The 16,484-nt window shown below is 34.7% G+C and overlaps 1 protein-coding gene across 1 annotated transcript in view; it reads right to left on the reverse strand.

Annotated features, from left to right (window-relative positions):
- Window positions 1-1,781: 1,781 nt before the first annotated feature.
- LOC111048012 (bromodomain-containing protein DDB_G0280777) overlaps window positions 1,782-16,484 on the reverse strand; it is a 45,862-nt gene continuing 31,159 nt past the window's right edge. Inside the window, exon 6 of the mRNA XM_022333855.2 lies at window positions 1,782-2,245. The gene's annotated coding sequence lies outside the window, so the exon portion shown is untranslated. The remainder of the gene's footprint in view (window positions 2,246-16,484) is intronic.

A 16,484-nucleotide genomic window follows, 5' to 3' on the forward strand; every position in this document is an offset into this window, starting at 1 on the left:
ATGTATTTCCCTATTGTGTTTATGACGTTTTGTCTCACAGTAGGGTTGATGGATATGAGGAAATTGTCCAAAGATAAATTATTTATTGGGAATGCATATGCACATGTATTATTTGTAGAGATGGGAGAGAAAAAATGGATGTATTCTAAGAGCCGTATAATAGTAAAATAGGCACACATCATTTTGAAATATTCAGGAAGTTGGAAGTTTGGAACATAGAAAATGCCACAAAAATATACACCTACGTCTATTATTATGACTTTTTATTTCCTTTTTTATCAAAATTTTGAATATTTTTCATCATGCAGCAAATCATACCAAGAAAATGTTATCTATTTAATTGAGCAATTGCAATATTGTATAATTTCAATATTCCCATGTACATGGGAGAATACTTTTCAACGTAATCCTTTCCAGAATTAAGTTTTTTTTGGTCTTTCAAAATTATTTCTTTAATATGTGAATATTTCTTTTTCTGTGATAACAATGTAGACTATGTGTAACACCTTATCTTAATTTGAGAGAGGAATAGCTGAAGGTTACCTTATTTTTTCTCTCCCTATCATTTTTGATGATGTACTTATCTGAATCAATAAAGAATTGCCTGTCAGGAAAATCGCTCTCCTATTTTCACTTCCAGATGATGGAATTTTCCAGAGCCTAATGCTTCTAGTATTCCGGTACGGTATCACTGCTAGATTTTCTCAATTTCTACTTGATCATACTATAAGAACTTGGGGAACTATTAGGTTAAGATAACTATATCATTTTGAAAATTACGCATTTAACTTTTATTAGAGGACTTTAAATACTCTCACAACATCACTCTGATCGGAAGCAAGAAATACTCTAGATGAGTGGAAGATTGCATCTGTTCCAAACTCATCAAGCCAAATCCTGTGTTGAGAATACGTTGTCTGATTCGTGGGAAATGTGGTTCCAGAGTTTGCTTCAGTTGAATAATTGTGAATTCAATGGAACTCAATTCTAATATGGAATAGCCATTCTGAATCAGATATATTGGCTCACAAACGAACGCAACCTATCACACTCCCTGCTTCCCTTACCGCACTTTAGCGATTTGAAGAGTGAAGTGTCTTCCACAGCCAAAGTCAACCAATGGTGAATTGACTTGTAATGAGTCTACACAAGCATTCACATTTTTTTAAATTGAATTCTTGAGTCTTTTCTCAGTATGCAATTGCTATCTCATAATCATAATTTGGGCTGCTATTCCCAGCCGTCACTATTAGTCCAGGTCAAATTTTAATATGTGATACAGTTCGGCTACCAGGTTTCAAATCTAAACTCCAACGCAATTAAATTCTTCAACACCATATATTCAACACACTCAAACTTTCTTCGGATTCAAAAGTTTGAAATACTACCCCTGGTTACTGTACTTGATCTCTAGAATAGTATAGGCTTACTGTAGGGCATATTGACTATTCAAATAATTATTGTCAGTTGACATATTGACATGAGGCTAGGCATTGAATGTCGCCTCTGAAGGTGTTAATATTGAGCTTCTGTGATTTTCCATAAGTTTTGTAGATGAGAAGTTTCATATCAAGCCCACAAACCAGGCCATGGTTTTGCTATGGTAATATAATTACACCATTTATAGTATTCTAATATAGTTTTGTATTCTAATCATTTAGTATGCCAATAATATACTTATATCTCTTGTACCACAACCATTACCGGTTCAGTGCTCAAAGGAGCTATGAATGCCATGAATCTACATTACTTGATAAAAGGTAGAGAAATAACCAACATAATAATTTTTTGTATTATGATTTTCTTATTCATATTAATATTATAATTTAAGTACTAATAAATATTGAGCTTCATTCACTTCATTAATTCACACATGATATATAGTTGATAAGAAGTAGTAAGTGATGTGGTGAATAATTTCATTAGGTTTCACATTTTTGTCAATTTTTCTCAAGTGAAAGTGACCTGCTTGAACTGTGTGATACTATAGTTTGATATAAACTTAGAGTATCATGAAATAGAAAATTACAAAATATTTCTCAGAGCTGATGGAAAAAATAGGAATGTTTTGATGAAAAAAATAGAATTATTGGTTATAATTGTATCAATTCATGACAAAGAATCATTCTATTGGTCAGGTCTATATGGATTCAATTGTTTAAGATGGCCCATTTATCTGCACTGATTATCCGGAAGTCGACCATCTTTTATTTGTTTGTAATTAGTTCCACTCAGATTCATCCATCTGTAAAACAAAACATAGTTCAATTATACTAATACCAATATAGTAAACTATACCAATAGTAGACGAAAGCACGATACAGGAACAGTTCAAGAAAGGGTTTCAAATGTTATTAGTGCAAACAATTATTATGTTCATTACAAATAGTTTGAAGTGGAAAGATATGGGTTTATAAACCAATTTACTTCAAATGTTCAGCCTTCTGTGTCACTCAAATATAAATTAATTTCAGGATTATTGATCAATTAATCTGTTAATTATTAGTGGTTATTAAGATTACATTATTAATTAGTTAATCTATCCCATCCTGAAAATGCGAAAAATTCTTGTTTATACTGTCTAGAGTTGTTAATGTGTAACTGATTATTATGTTGATATGTTGTCATACGTAGCTAATTGCATCATCGCCAGTTGACTAAATCTTCATGTTAATGAGTAGCCTAATCTTGGTAGAATTATTCCTGTCTCAGGATTATCAGCTTATATGGAGCATTGAGAGCATCGACTCCCTCACTACGATTCGAGTGTCAACTCTTGGAAGAAAGGTCATATAAACTGTTGTTATGGAAACTATTTTCCAGTTCTTGTCCTTCATAAATCGATGAATTCACAAAATGCAAGCTCAATCCTGCCTTGAAAATGGGATTTGTTGAGAAAATTTAAAAGCATTAACAATCAGTGATAGATCCATTATCTGCTTCTACTTCTTGATGATTTCATGCAACATTCATATTTGATTGAAATCGAGATTGAAAAATCTTGATTATTCTATTGGTATTATCCATATAACAGAGAACTAGTTTTAAAGAATATGAGAATCACGTAGAGTTTCAGCGGAAAGATAAAGGCTTCAAAAAGAGTTACACCCCGTTACTGTCATCACTTGGGCTACTCATCATCATGATTGTAGAGAAGACTTCAAAATGTGAATGAAATATAAATTGATTTATTGGTCCATCTCTTGTTTTCTCGTGTGCCGACGTGATGAATGAACAAGTTATTTCAATGACCGGTTTTTAATTTAAATAATTCAGGATTTCTCCCTAGAATGATAAAGATCTTTGGGAAACTTCATGTGAACAAAAGTAATATAGTAATCTATAATGTGAGGTTGATCGTATATGATAGATGATGGATGAGATAACAAGAGTATAATAATTTTTTTAGAGTGTATTTTCTTGGAAAAAGAGTTGAGCTTTGCAGACCAATATTGCTGCGATGGCCAATTGCGAGGGGGGTGAGTGAGCAATTCCCGAAACTAAATTTTCAGATCGATGAAATCTTATCAACAGTAGCTGTCAGGAGCTTGAAGAATATCTGGTTAGATTGAATGAAAATCCCAGTATGAATACCACCGAGACTTTATTTTACTAATTACCACTAATCTTTGAAGTGTTTTCATGATATTGTTTTCCTTATAGGGTATTCACTATCTCCTGATATAATACTCCAGATAATATGATCTTCTACAACAATTATACTCTCATCACCCGTAGCTCGTAACTGAAAAGGTCGGTGGAGGAAAATGAGGCATCTTGTAACTTAATTATCTCGCTAACGGTAACTGATCTTGTAATGAGAAATTTTCAGATGCTATAAAAATAGTAATCGATCTCACCGTAACGTCAGGAAATGCCCATTTACCTCGTCAATTCATTAAACACGAGCACTAGAACTCGTTCAGATATTTCAATGCTTTATTTATGCAGACAGCGTTAACAGTGAAAGGGGAAATTCACAACACAGTATCATAGTTTCTATGTTATACTCTTAGTAACTGTGATCCAGTGCATATTATATTTATAGTGATTTTAGAATGTTCTCTACAATAAATTTATAGGACTGATCTCCAACAGCATCTGCAAACTACAAGAAATAGAAGTACTCTACTGTATTTATCTCTGGTGATTTTTGTGCTGAGCAATTCTTATTAATGAAAGTGAATGAAGGGGATTCGAATATGATGCATGGCTTGAAAGTGGTAGCAGAAGGTAGCTGGAGTACCGTACTGCAGTGTAGATTTAATGCGCAAGTTATAAAACAATGTTTCATACAACTGACACAACCAGTACTCCTATGAAGTTAATTTATCCATCCATAATAATAATATGTGCACTTTCGTTAGAGAAATTTGTCATCTGGTTTAATAAGAAGTGTAGCGACAGTTGGTGACAGTAATTGACCGATGGAAATGAGAAGCATTGCTAAAGAAAGTGGGGAGGAGATGATAATCAAAAATCTAATTTATCGTATTCTACAGATCTCTTCGAGAGGTGATGCATAATGATGCATAATCAATAATGAGATTGAAGAGTTTCCATTTGTAGACAACCGTGTTACCGTAAAGTATGTATAAGATGAGAACCTTAATTATTTAGCGTGGGTTGCTCGTTATTTAGCTTGAGGGGTGCTGACCACAAGCGATCACCCTTCCAACGAAAGGTTGTCGCAGTGTAGAGAGTGATCAGATACTAGTGCATCACTACTACAATCATTTCCCTAAATATTAGGTAGGAGGTTCTCAGCCCATAGTGAGAGCAGTGGAGGAAGAATGCCTTCTGATACAGGTACATCCGATGTAATATTAACTGTTCATTCTTCTTTAGAATAATCAATTGCATTTTATTCGCCAAGAAAAAAACATTTTCCAATGATTAAATTATGAATTTTCATAATTGAGATCAGATATTTTGTTAATTAATTATATTTATACATTGTTAAGAAACAAAATAACATAAGCAAACATTTTTGGTCATAGCCGAAGCGCCTAAGCCGTCAGTCAATAATGAGTCAGGAATAATGTTTGTAGTTCATTAAACTGGAAAATGTCCGAGGAAAATTATCTGTAAAGGTACACACGCTTCTCCCATCTGATGTGCCGACACGCAGTCAATCATTTAAATAAGATTAACGAACTAACAATTTGTTTTCTCACAGACCTAGAGATTCCCCTGCTCTAGGAGCTTCAGTGTAACACTTAATTTTCACAAGCTAAAAAAACTGATTCTTCACTTTCATTTTTCCCACCCCAAAAGTAGCACCATTGAATCGAAGAATTGTGTTATTTCTCACTCATGGATTATGTCCTTTTTTAAGTCAGGAACATCTTCTATGAAGCCAATTACGAGACGCTTGTGAAAATCATCGATATGACCCTCTCTTAAGTTAGAAACTAATACTTTTCACTTGTTGGTGTTTTCACCCCATAAATCATGCATCTGATTGTGATATTTCTCTTACATTGAACCTCATGAGTTGAAGTAATGCTAGACGAACTTCACATTCTCAGGTCTTTGTGTAATTCAAGAGATGCAAAGTGGCTGAAGCTGGACCCGAGTCGTGATCAGGAAAGAAAGTTGCAATGGCAGTGGTGTATATGACAATCGGCAAGTAGTAAATAAACATCTAAACGAACAGTAGTACTGTAGCTCGTTGTTTCTACATCTGTGTGTCCCCGGGATATTTACAACGGGATGATAATCGGTGTGATCGGGCGCATGTGCGTGCGGGAGTAACGATTGTGAGCTAGTGTTGGTGCAGTTAATATAGGTTTAGGGGGAACTAGGATGCCCGTGGAGGATGGGATGACACCTGAATGGAAGGACGAAAGCTCTACTGGGTTATGTTCGCATCTAGCCTTGGCCGATAGGGGTCAGCTTGGTCATGATCTTGGTTACATTACTTTCTAGAGGGTCATAGTACTGAGTGGGAGTGCGAGTGCTGAGAAAAGGAAGAAGGCAGAGACGAGGTAAGGGGATATGTGGGTAGGGAAGAAAGAGAAGAAGAAATGAAAGAGCAGGAGGAGGTGGCGGATGGAGAAAAAAGAAGCAAGATGATGATGAGGAGGAAGAAGATGGAAAACAAATGGCAATGAAGAAGGAAGAAATCGTGAAGTACGTAAAGGTGGAAGATTAACAGAAAAGAAGGCAATAGAGAATGATTGGAGGTAAATGTGGAGAAAAAGAGATTGGAGAAGGAATTAGGATAATAAAAAGAAGGAGGCTACAAAGGAAGAAAAAAGTAAAGTTAAGTAATATGCAGCGAAGAGGAGGGAGAAGGAAAGCAAATAAATGTTAGTTAACAATTTTCAAATGAGGGGAGAGACAAGATAGTTAATGGGAGGTGGTTAAAGGTCAGTAATATGGAAGGAGTGAGAAAAAGATAATAAATTTGTAGAGAAATGGGGAGAAGTAATAGGGGGTTGTATTGGAAATAATAACATTGAGAGAAGAAGTAAAAAATTCATCAGAGAAATGAATCTAAGGAGTATAACTGAATTAGAAGAGAAAAGGGAGATTGGAAAAATGGTGGATGAGAATTTGTAATATATAAAGGATAAAGGACAAAAAATGGAGGGGTACATGAGAAAAGCAGAGAAATAGAAGGAAACTTAGGATGATTTGTGAAGAGTATGAGAGAGAGAAGGAAGACTAAGAGGAGAGACAAGAGAAGTAGGAAGATCAGAGAAGTAAAATAAAAATAATAGAAGTGGGATGATGATAAAGAAAGTGAAGAGTATACGTTTCACTTCTCAAGAATCATGATGAATAGGAGAAGTGGAATGAGATAACGAAGAAAGAGGATGTTGCCTCTTTAAGGGTCGTGATAAAGATGCTTATAAGAAGAAGGGAGAGCAGGAGGAATGCCAATCAGGAGGAGGAGGAGAAGAAGAAGAAGAATGTGGTGAAGAAATAAACAAAGAAACACGATCCACGTAGGCTAGTAGAATGGTCATTTTTCTTTAGCATGCGTGTTCCACAATTATAGCTCTGAGCACTTTTGAGTCCTCTATATGTGGAAAGTAGCGAATAATGTTTTCAAAGTACTGTAATCAAAAGAATACGAATGTCTTAAGTGCTTACTTGGGAGTTATAAGGGAGGAAAGGTTATTCAATTCTTGCCTTTTAGCTATGTTCTTACATTCTGTCAGTGTTGCTCTTCTATTATTATCTCTTTTTATGTGTGTTCTTGAAGAGAAAATAATACGGGAATTTAAAAGAAATCAATACGAAAATACAAATTTAAGTAGAGGGGAATACATCAAGGAGTAATAATTTATTAAAAAATTTTATTGTAGACTGATATAAAACACAAATTGGTTTCATTTTAGATTTTTAGTAGTATAAGTGTATGATAATCATGTTTTGTATTAATCATGTTGGTAGCAAATACAGCGAGTGAAAAGAATGTAGTGTGATTATATTTCATAGGAGGTAAGTGACGACTTCGCTGGAAGACTTTAGTATAAAAAGTTTAGTTATAAAATATGTCAACGAAAAATTAATGGTTACTCGGTGTGACTTCTAATATGATTGACAAAACAAAAAAAGGTAACAGTGTTACACTCATATCTTTTAATATTGTTAGAGTAGAAAAGGTTTTTTCAAAATTGTAAGAAACCTGAGAAGACTTTTCTCCTCACATCCCATATTCTGTTCTTGCGATCTAGTCTTTCTGTGAATAATTTTCATTTTTGATATAACATTTTATGGGTAAACGTGATCTCCAACATGATTGGACAGACTACATGGCATTTTTTCCAACACTTGCTATTTATCTTTAGAATTTATTCACATTACCTTTTGATAGGAAGGTCGTGAATTATTATTTCTATCTATCTTTTTAGTCATCCATTCTTGAGAACAGAGTGTACTTCGGGTGAATGGTTTCTGGTAGATCATAGTTGGTCGTTTTGGAGTATGAAATCCTATTATATGAATTATGCCCTATTAATCCATCGGAAACTGTTGTAAAGTCTTCCCTCGGACAGTGTTTTTAAAGGTCACATTGAATAATGCAACTTTCTCCTGTATTTTTGGACATACAACTCCATTGTGAAATTTCTTCGCGATTACTTCCCACTCTTGCAAACTTTATTGTTATTACTCCTGCGTTTATTCTTGAAAAATACAAATTTTCCGCCATCAATTATACTAGGAGCAGGAGCAGGTAACCCGTGCTCCGCAAAGGTCTATTTTAAAACATGACATACTGAAAACTTGATCGAGTTTGAAATAGGCTAGAACCATCCTCGGATGATTAAGAATCTACAGTGTGTCTGATAAGTCACTCCCTATTTTTATACAGCTATAATTTCTTCATTCATGGACCAATTTTGTCAGAACTACATTTGTTAGATTGAGCACTCCTTGAGGTTATGTTTAACACCAATTTTCATTTGTTTCAGTTTAAAAATTCCCCCTCTCTTGACTGTGGAAGAAAGAGCCGAAATAGCAGCTCTTTCCCATGGGCTCTTTCTTCCACAGTCAAGAGAGGGGGCACCTTCAAACTGAAACAAATAAAAATTGGTGTTAAAAATAACCTCAAGGAGTGCTCTATATAACAAAAGTAGTTCTAACAAAATTGATTCATAAATAAAGAAATTATAGCTGTATAAATATAGTGAGTGACTTATCAGACACTCTATATATAAGAGTATATGGAGGATGGAAGAATAATTGGAAGATAGAAAATGAAACCGTTGAATACACTATTCTATCTGTGACCACTCTCATTCAAAGTTAGCAAAACGTAACAAATTGGAAGCATGACCAATTGAGAACTTGACGTAATGAAATTTTGAAGAATTGAAAATAGGCCTGTAACCATCCTAACTTAATCAAGAATCTATATGCAAAATTTCAAGTTAATCAGTTCAGTAGTTGAGACGTGATGATGCGTCGAACATAATATTCCTATCCCCTACACTACGTGTGGAGACCAGTTCTCTCCTTTATTATAGTAGGCTATGGATTTGGATTCAGTACTATGATTTCTGATAACAAGCAATATAAAATTTATCTTTCAACAATATTACGATATACATGTTGAAAAAATAAAATAATTGATGAAAGGAGCGATCAGCAGTAGGCAAACCAGAACTTGAATTGAAAAATAGAAAGCAAAACCTATAAATAGTTCATTTGGAAATCAATATAATTGTATTGATGCCATGTAATATGTGATCGATTACTGTATTCAATCTGATAGTTTAAAATAATTGATTCCCACTGAAATATCAGAGGACAAAAATCTCATAATTATTGAAAAAATACCTGTAGCGATTTGAAACAACATTATGAAAGCTCAACATGTTCTCTCAATAAAAAACTATATGTTACTGGAGTTTGGGGCACCACTTCACGTTGTCATCTCTCAAATTGGCATCCTAGTTCAGATCCGAAGCATAGATGATCAACTCCTCAAACATTGGTCACCGTATAAAATTTACAAATCAGCTTCCAATCATTTTTTAGCATGAAATAAAATTCGCTATCAAGGATTTTCCAGTGCAAGTTGAGCACATATTCTCTCATTCAAGATAATGTCATATCTTGATCAGGAAAAAGATGAGGAATGCCATGAAAAATCTCGAAGCGCCGATTAAAAGCTTAATCATCTTCCAATGCCTTTATTGATAAGCTATCAATGACTTGACTTTCATAAGATGCATGATATTCTAGGATTGATGATGTAAATGTGTGTAGAGTCAAATTATAATGTATATTATAATATGCAGTCAGTTCACTCGATATTATCATTATTATTATTATTATTATATTATTATTATTATTATTATTATTATTATTATTATTATTATTATTATATAATGTATATTATTTAACACAAAAATTATCCTATTATTTATTCAAATTTAAGTTTCAAAAATCCACAGTATCTGAAAATAATTTCATAGCCGCATCGTGGAGTAGAGTGAAAGTGTTTGATTATTTCCATCAATGCAAAGTTCAAAGACTTGCAGGAAGAGATTGTTCCGACTGCTACAGAAAAACTCCAGGATCGGTTGTTAACTAATAGCCGATGCTATAAGACTCTCCAACGTAACTTGGCTTAAGATCGAAGTTCGTAGATTATAATACTGGACAAAGCAGGCAGGTAACTGACCGACCAGGTATCGTTCGGATTTCACTTTGGAGTCGTCATTCAAGTTCAAGTTTTCTTGTTTTGCCGGTTCTAGTCTGCCGGGTAGGTTTCATTTATTATATCGAGCGCCGTTTAAATGCGTCTAAACGAAACTGAAAGGAACCTGGCTGAGAGGAAAAGCTTCTATAGAAATCACATCGAACGCGAAAGTGAAATCAACAGAAAAAAATCGATAACAAAATCGATAATGGCTTCAGGGACTACGTTGTAAATTTTGGCAGTCACGTCTCTCTGTTTGATCGGATAGGTAAATCACCTAGTCTATCAAGTAGCGAATAATTATAGAACTGGTGATAATGTGAGACGACGATTTCTTTCTATAATGTGCTTCAAGGAGATATTTGTCATTCAAGGAAATGTGTGGGTTGTTACATTTTGGTTTGGTCTATGTGAATGTAGAAGGTGGTCTGCCTCACTAAATTTTTGATTTATAAAATTTTCACTTTGTAAGTGATAATATATTTAATAACAAAGCTGTAGGAAGTGAGCTATGGAGAGTGAAACGCGCACAGACGGATTGAAACTGAAGATACATTATAGTGGGCATCTTGATTGATTCGAAAACTTTTATAAAAAAATAAGGGTGCATCATCTTAATAGAGAGTTGTTGGATTGGAATTAATTGGCTACATCTTAGTTTATGATCATCTCGAGACAAATTTAACGAAGCTATCTTTGGTTTGACATACAGGCCTAATGAGAAATTTTTCTGGTAATGAATAGAATATATTTCTACCTTACAGCTTACAGTGGTCATCCCTGCATCGGTTAACAAATCCTTTTGCTCAGCTCATTAACTAATCACTTCTTTTTTCTTATATGAAGTAATGTCATGTGGAAGAGAAATATTAAAGACATGCTGGCAAAGAAACTGGAATAATATATACAACGGTTTTATAAAATAGCTGCCAAATAATAAATATAAAATATGATGTTAATCAGTACTTGGTCTCCTCTTTAAAATATCATTAATCAATATCTTATTAAAAATGTAGAAAACTCTCATTAAAAGGATGGTCTATTCGGTATTCGCGTTGATTGAGGACGGTTCGAGAAGTTATTACGGTACCTTATTAAGGAGAAGAATTATAATTTCACGGCCATTGAAAATGGAGGTCAAAATCTCAATGACTTTTGGTGAGCTATGAGTACTTTGGGTTCTGAGACAAGTTCACAGTTCCCAAATCGGGAAGGGCGTGACTTCTAGTGAGTGACCTCCACGTGACCTCTGCGTCATGACCTCTGGTCGGCAACGCTTGAAAAAACCAAATTTCTCCACCCACCTCATATGTGTCATGTACTTTGTATTATCATTACTTCTGTGTTTGCAATTACATATTTTCGTGAACATCCTGAGAAAGCGGTGCTTTCATTGGCAGTGAGAAAATAATAGATAATTAGGTGTCTGAATTTGGTAAAGTTTTTAATTATTGAGTATCAAACGAATGTGACTTATTATTTTTAGGAATCAAAAGACTTTGTTCGTGTAGTTTTTTCATGTTCATTAGGAGTGGGAGAATGAGACCATCCTACCAATATGTTCAATATTGAATAAATGAATATGAACTCAATCAATAAAAACTAATGTAATGGTGAAGAAATGAATCGCAGACCTAGCATCGTCGATATATATTTAAGCTCTATAAATGAATACATAAACAATTAAAAGCTGATTCCCTCATAAAATAATTCTTATCAGAATCTGTTGTAAAAATGTTTCTTTTGAGTTTCACTATTAGTATTTGAACTCGAATTATTTGAACCGAGTTTTCTTCCTCCTTCATTGAACTATAATATGTTCAATTTCTATTAAGCAGACTATGGTCATAGAAAAAACATAGACATTTCATCTATAAACTGGATGATTTCATCAATCAGAAAAACTGTAACTTGATTCGTAGATTTTTATTCATTTTACAAACTGTAGTAGGAAGCAGGATCGATGCATCAGTCTCAACATATCTCTCAACAAATTAATGATAGTCAATGATAATATAACATTAAAAAATCTCTTTAACAAATTAATGACAATATAACGATACATCATCAAATCATATCATCGACACTATACTAGAGATATAGACATTCTTCTATCATAACGTTGATGGTATTATAATTTCATAAGACCTGTTTGATTGTTTTCTTCTTTGAACAGGAAACCTCACTGAGTTTAATAGTCTGAAGCTGACTGTGAAACTCCCTTCACTAGGAAAATTGTCAAATTTTGAAAGATTATTAATGAGTTTTGCATATAAATATACTTGTTTCCACTTATTATTTTGATAGGAACCCATCAACGCCTCTTGACAACATTGAACTTCCTTGTGAGTTTCACCAGACCTAGACCTTGGCTGTTTAGCAATATTATGGAAGAAACCAGCTGTTGCCTGTGGAGGCTGAAAGCAGGTTTGCAGATTACTTGTTACTCATTCGTTACTGAACAGAACTGTAACTGCTGTCCAGTGTTTTTATTGTAGGAGCTTTTTATAAACTTGTAACAGACTTATGAATACGAAAGCGGTTATGAAAGTGACGTCTGAAACTCACTTCTCTCTTCTACACTTATTCGCTCTTTCTCTCCTTCTCACCTGTTAATAACAAAAGGGAAATGGTTGTCAATCATGCAATTTAAACGATAGCCCTCGGGTGTTACCTTTTGGAAAATTTGTATTTTCCATTTTATTGCACACTTATTAATTTTTATGTCTCAATCCAATTAACTCTCAGAGACTAGTTTCTTGCGAAAATTCTTTCGAAGTGCTCTCCGAGTTTTTCAAGTGAAGAACTAAACAATCATATTATGCTATACTCTTGTACGAACTCTCAATTTATTAGTAACGATTTTCATCTGTTTCAATGTTGAAACCTTCTGAAGCCTTGGAACCATTATCATTGAATCCTTTTATATATCTTCTAAGTCGTTATTATTTGTGAGATTTTTGTGTTATAAATCAATTCAATTCTCAAATACCCCTCCTCAATAATATTTATAATTTTTCATCACTAAATTGATTTTCACCCCTTACTGCATTTTTAACGCCTCCAACTTTCAATTACTACAAATACAAGACACATTATCATAACGGACAATGAATCATCATTCATATCCTTTGGTTCACACCAAAGTTATTAAAAAATGTTAATAGCTTAATCCTTATAGACTCTATTAGATTGAACGGAACTTGACAAACACACATGTTCATCATGTATATGATAAGTTATAATTCAATCTAATAGAATCTATAAGGATTAAGTTATTAACATTTTGTTAATAGCTTTGGTGTGAACCAGCTATGTGCAGCTATAAGCTAAATGCAGCTTAAGAGTAACTGACAAGATGAGTAATGGAAATGGGTTGAATCATTCTGGAGGCTCATTATTGGACAGCAATCCTCTTTGACTTCAAAAATTCAATAAACCATTCGAGTTCACTCAATTGTTTTATGTATTAATGATTCGCTTATTAAACTTCACTAAGACTGGAGTCGATAATCAATATAATTAGTGCACGCTTCTTACAACAAACTTAGTACGGAATAGTTTAAATTTTATTTATTAAAATGGAAAAGTATTTTCAATGAATTTGAGCTCAACAAAAACATGAGCGAGTAACTCACTCTTCCTTCCTTTTTCAAATTATACTGATCATGTACAGTAATATTATTTATCATACAAATAAGTTGACCGCTTTCGATTAATTATTGAAACGAAGAAGCTTGAAAAAGTACTCCAGCCTAGTAAATGCATAGGTTACACTAAAGAAGTTGATCAAATTTTAACTTTCTATCAATTTTTACTTTCTTGAAGCGCAAAAAGTTGCTAGCGAACGAGCCAGTCATTTAGATTCATCTTCTCTTGATATAATTTATTTCTAGTCAATCATTTCACGGACGTCAATTAACGTTAGCTAATAACAGGGTATGACAAACTCGCTCTTATTTCACCCTTTCTTCTGTCTCTGTCATACGTGAACTCTCACTCAGCCCAACTCTTTTCTTCTTAATCTACTTTGAATATCTGATCACATATTTCATATCTATCTGGTTTGATAATCAAACACTTATTTGGTGTTCATGATCATTACTAAATCCAGTTCTTAAAATGCTTGTAAGTCTGAGCTCTTGGTTGATTATCAGTTTGGGCGTTCCTGATGTCATTGCTCAGTGGATAAATACCACCTGCGGTGATCTAGTTTTCGTTTTCATCTACTCGTTTATTGAAGATTAGATATCAGACTAGACGTGTAACTTGCATCAAGTCCAGTGATTGGTTTTGAATCACAACACGATCTATGAGATACGGCTCTTGAAACATACCAACTTATTTGTACTGAAAAAGCTGCAAATATAATGCCTCCATAGTTGAGCTCTTACGTTCCATTGAGTTCACAATGAAAATGAAAATCGTCAGCCTTATCAGAAAACTAAATCTACAATCGGTATGAAGAATACTAATAATTCATTGACTGAATAGATGGATCGATTTAATCATAATTTTTTTGCGAAAAAAAAGATTAGGTGAATGTAATAAGTGATGTAATATTTAATAAGTAAATTAAAATGTTTCTCCCTTACATCCTTCTTGGTCTGTGGGTCAATAAATAATCCATCATGAAGTTGAGAAGTTCCACATCCACAACTGAATAGTGGGCTATCAAATACTGAATACTAACGTGTTTAGTGGAAGAGAGAATTCAATTTTATTGGTTGTTTAATGAATTTTAAGCATGTAGATGTAGTTTATGTAGTTCACGTCGGCCTAAGTGAAGTTCATCAGGTAAGAGCCACAATCTATTGGAAGCACACCTTCATTTTCATATGGAATTTTTTTTGGAGTATTGAAGTATGACTTTTTTAAATGAAAGAATTCCGAGTTCAAAGAAAACACGTAGATGTTGTTCTCGAGCGCTTGATATGAATAATAAAGGTAGACTGTAGTTTCGGTTCTGCGATTTTGAATCTTATAAAATTAACAATAGTCAACGAAAGATTATAGAGGGGAAAGTTTGGAACACAATTTTTGACCCTCTTTGAGGATAATAAGGGGGTGAACATATCAAAATTCCTCACTTCTACCCCCTGTGCTATTATTTTTGCTTATTGTTCTTGAAGGGACGGATTCAAGGATCCAAAGGTTCAAAGAGCACCACACGTCAACCGGAGCTTATTGTGTTTCCAAGTAGTATGTTAGTTAGGCAAACCAATACCTATGTACTTTACAAAAACCAGGAGTTTTTCTCTATACTAACATTCCATTCATCACCTGGTTGCAATCCTTGTCGCAATCCAGTGTGATATGCTTGGCAGTCTCTTCAGACTGATTAGTCCTCGTGACCTACGGGAGTTCCACTCCTGCCCTTCTTTGTAGGTCCTTCCGCCGAGGAAGAGGAGGCCAAGTTCCCTCTAGGGCGCCCGGCTACCCTTGACTCAGCCTCTTGACCCACATTAACTTTGTGCCTGGTTTTTCAACCATCACTGGTATCTTGGGTTTTTTTCTTTTTGCCCCTCCGAAACTTCGCAGGGTCAAAAGCCTCACCTCTCCCAAGTAGTTTTGCCTAAATGGCCGCCCTTCTTTGAGCAGTGGTGAGTTTTGGCCTCTCCACCCACAAACTCGTGACCTACGTGAGTTCCACACCTGGCCTTTTTGTAGATCCTTCCGCTGAGAGAGGGGACGCCAAACTGCCTCTAGGGCGCCCGGTCACCCTCGACTTAGCCTCTTGACCCACATTTGTGCCTGGAGTTTCACCCATCTCTGGTCTCTTGGGTTTTTCTTTTTGCCCCTCCGAAACTGCCCTGATGGGGCAAATTCCGTGGGTTTGAAGGCGAGGCAACTTCTGGAGATGCCTTGAGGTCCATTTTAGTCAAGGATAGTGTATAGCTATTACTTCTGGAGATGCCTTGAGGTCCATTTTAGTCAAGGATAGTGTATAGCTATTACTTCTGGAGATGCCTTGAGGTCCATTTTAGTCAAGGATAGTGTATAGCTATTACTTCTGGAGATGCCTTGAGGTCCATTTTAGTCAAGGATAGTGTATAGCTATACTTCTGGAGATGCCTTGAGGTCCATTTTAGTCAAGGATAGTGTATAGCTATTACTTCTGGAGATGCCTTGAGGTCCATTTTAGTCATTGTTGAGTACGATGATCGACTCGAAGCTCCCCCAGCCCACAGGGGGCAACCCCTTTGCTAAGGGGGTGGAGGTGGTTTGAAAGTACCATTTTTTTACATATCTCCAACAATATGCGAATTCCGAATGTTTTTGACATATACAAAATTGAAGCTTACAAATTATACTACAA

This window comes from Nilaparvata lugens, chromosome 11, assembly GCF_014356525.2.
Source record: "Nilaparvata lugens isolate BPH chromosome 11, ASM1435652v1, whole genome shotgun sequence".
NCBI lineage: Eukaryota > Metazoa > Arthropoda > Insecta > Hemiptera > Delphacidae > Nilaparvata > Nilaparvata lugens.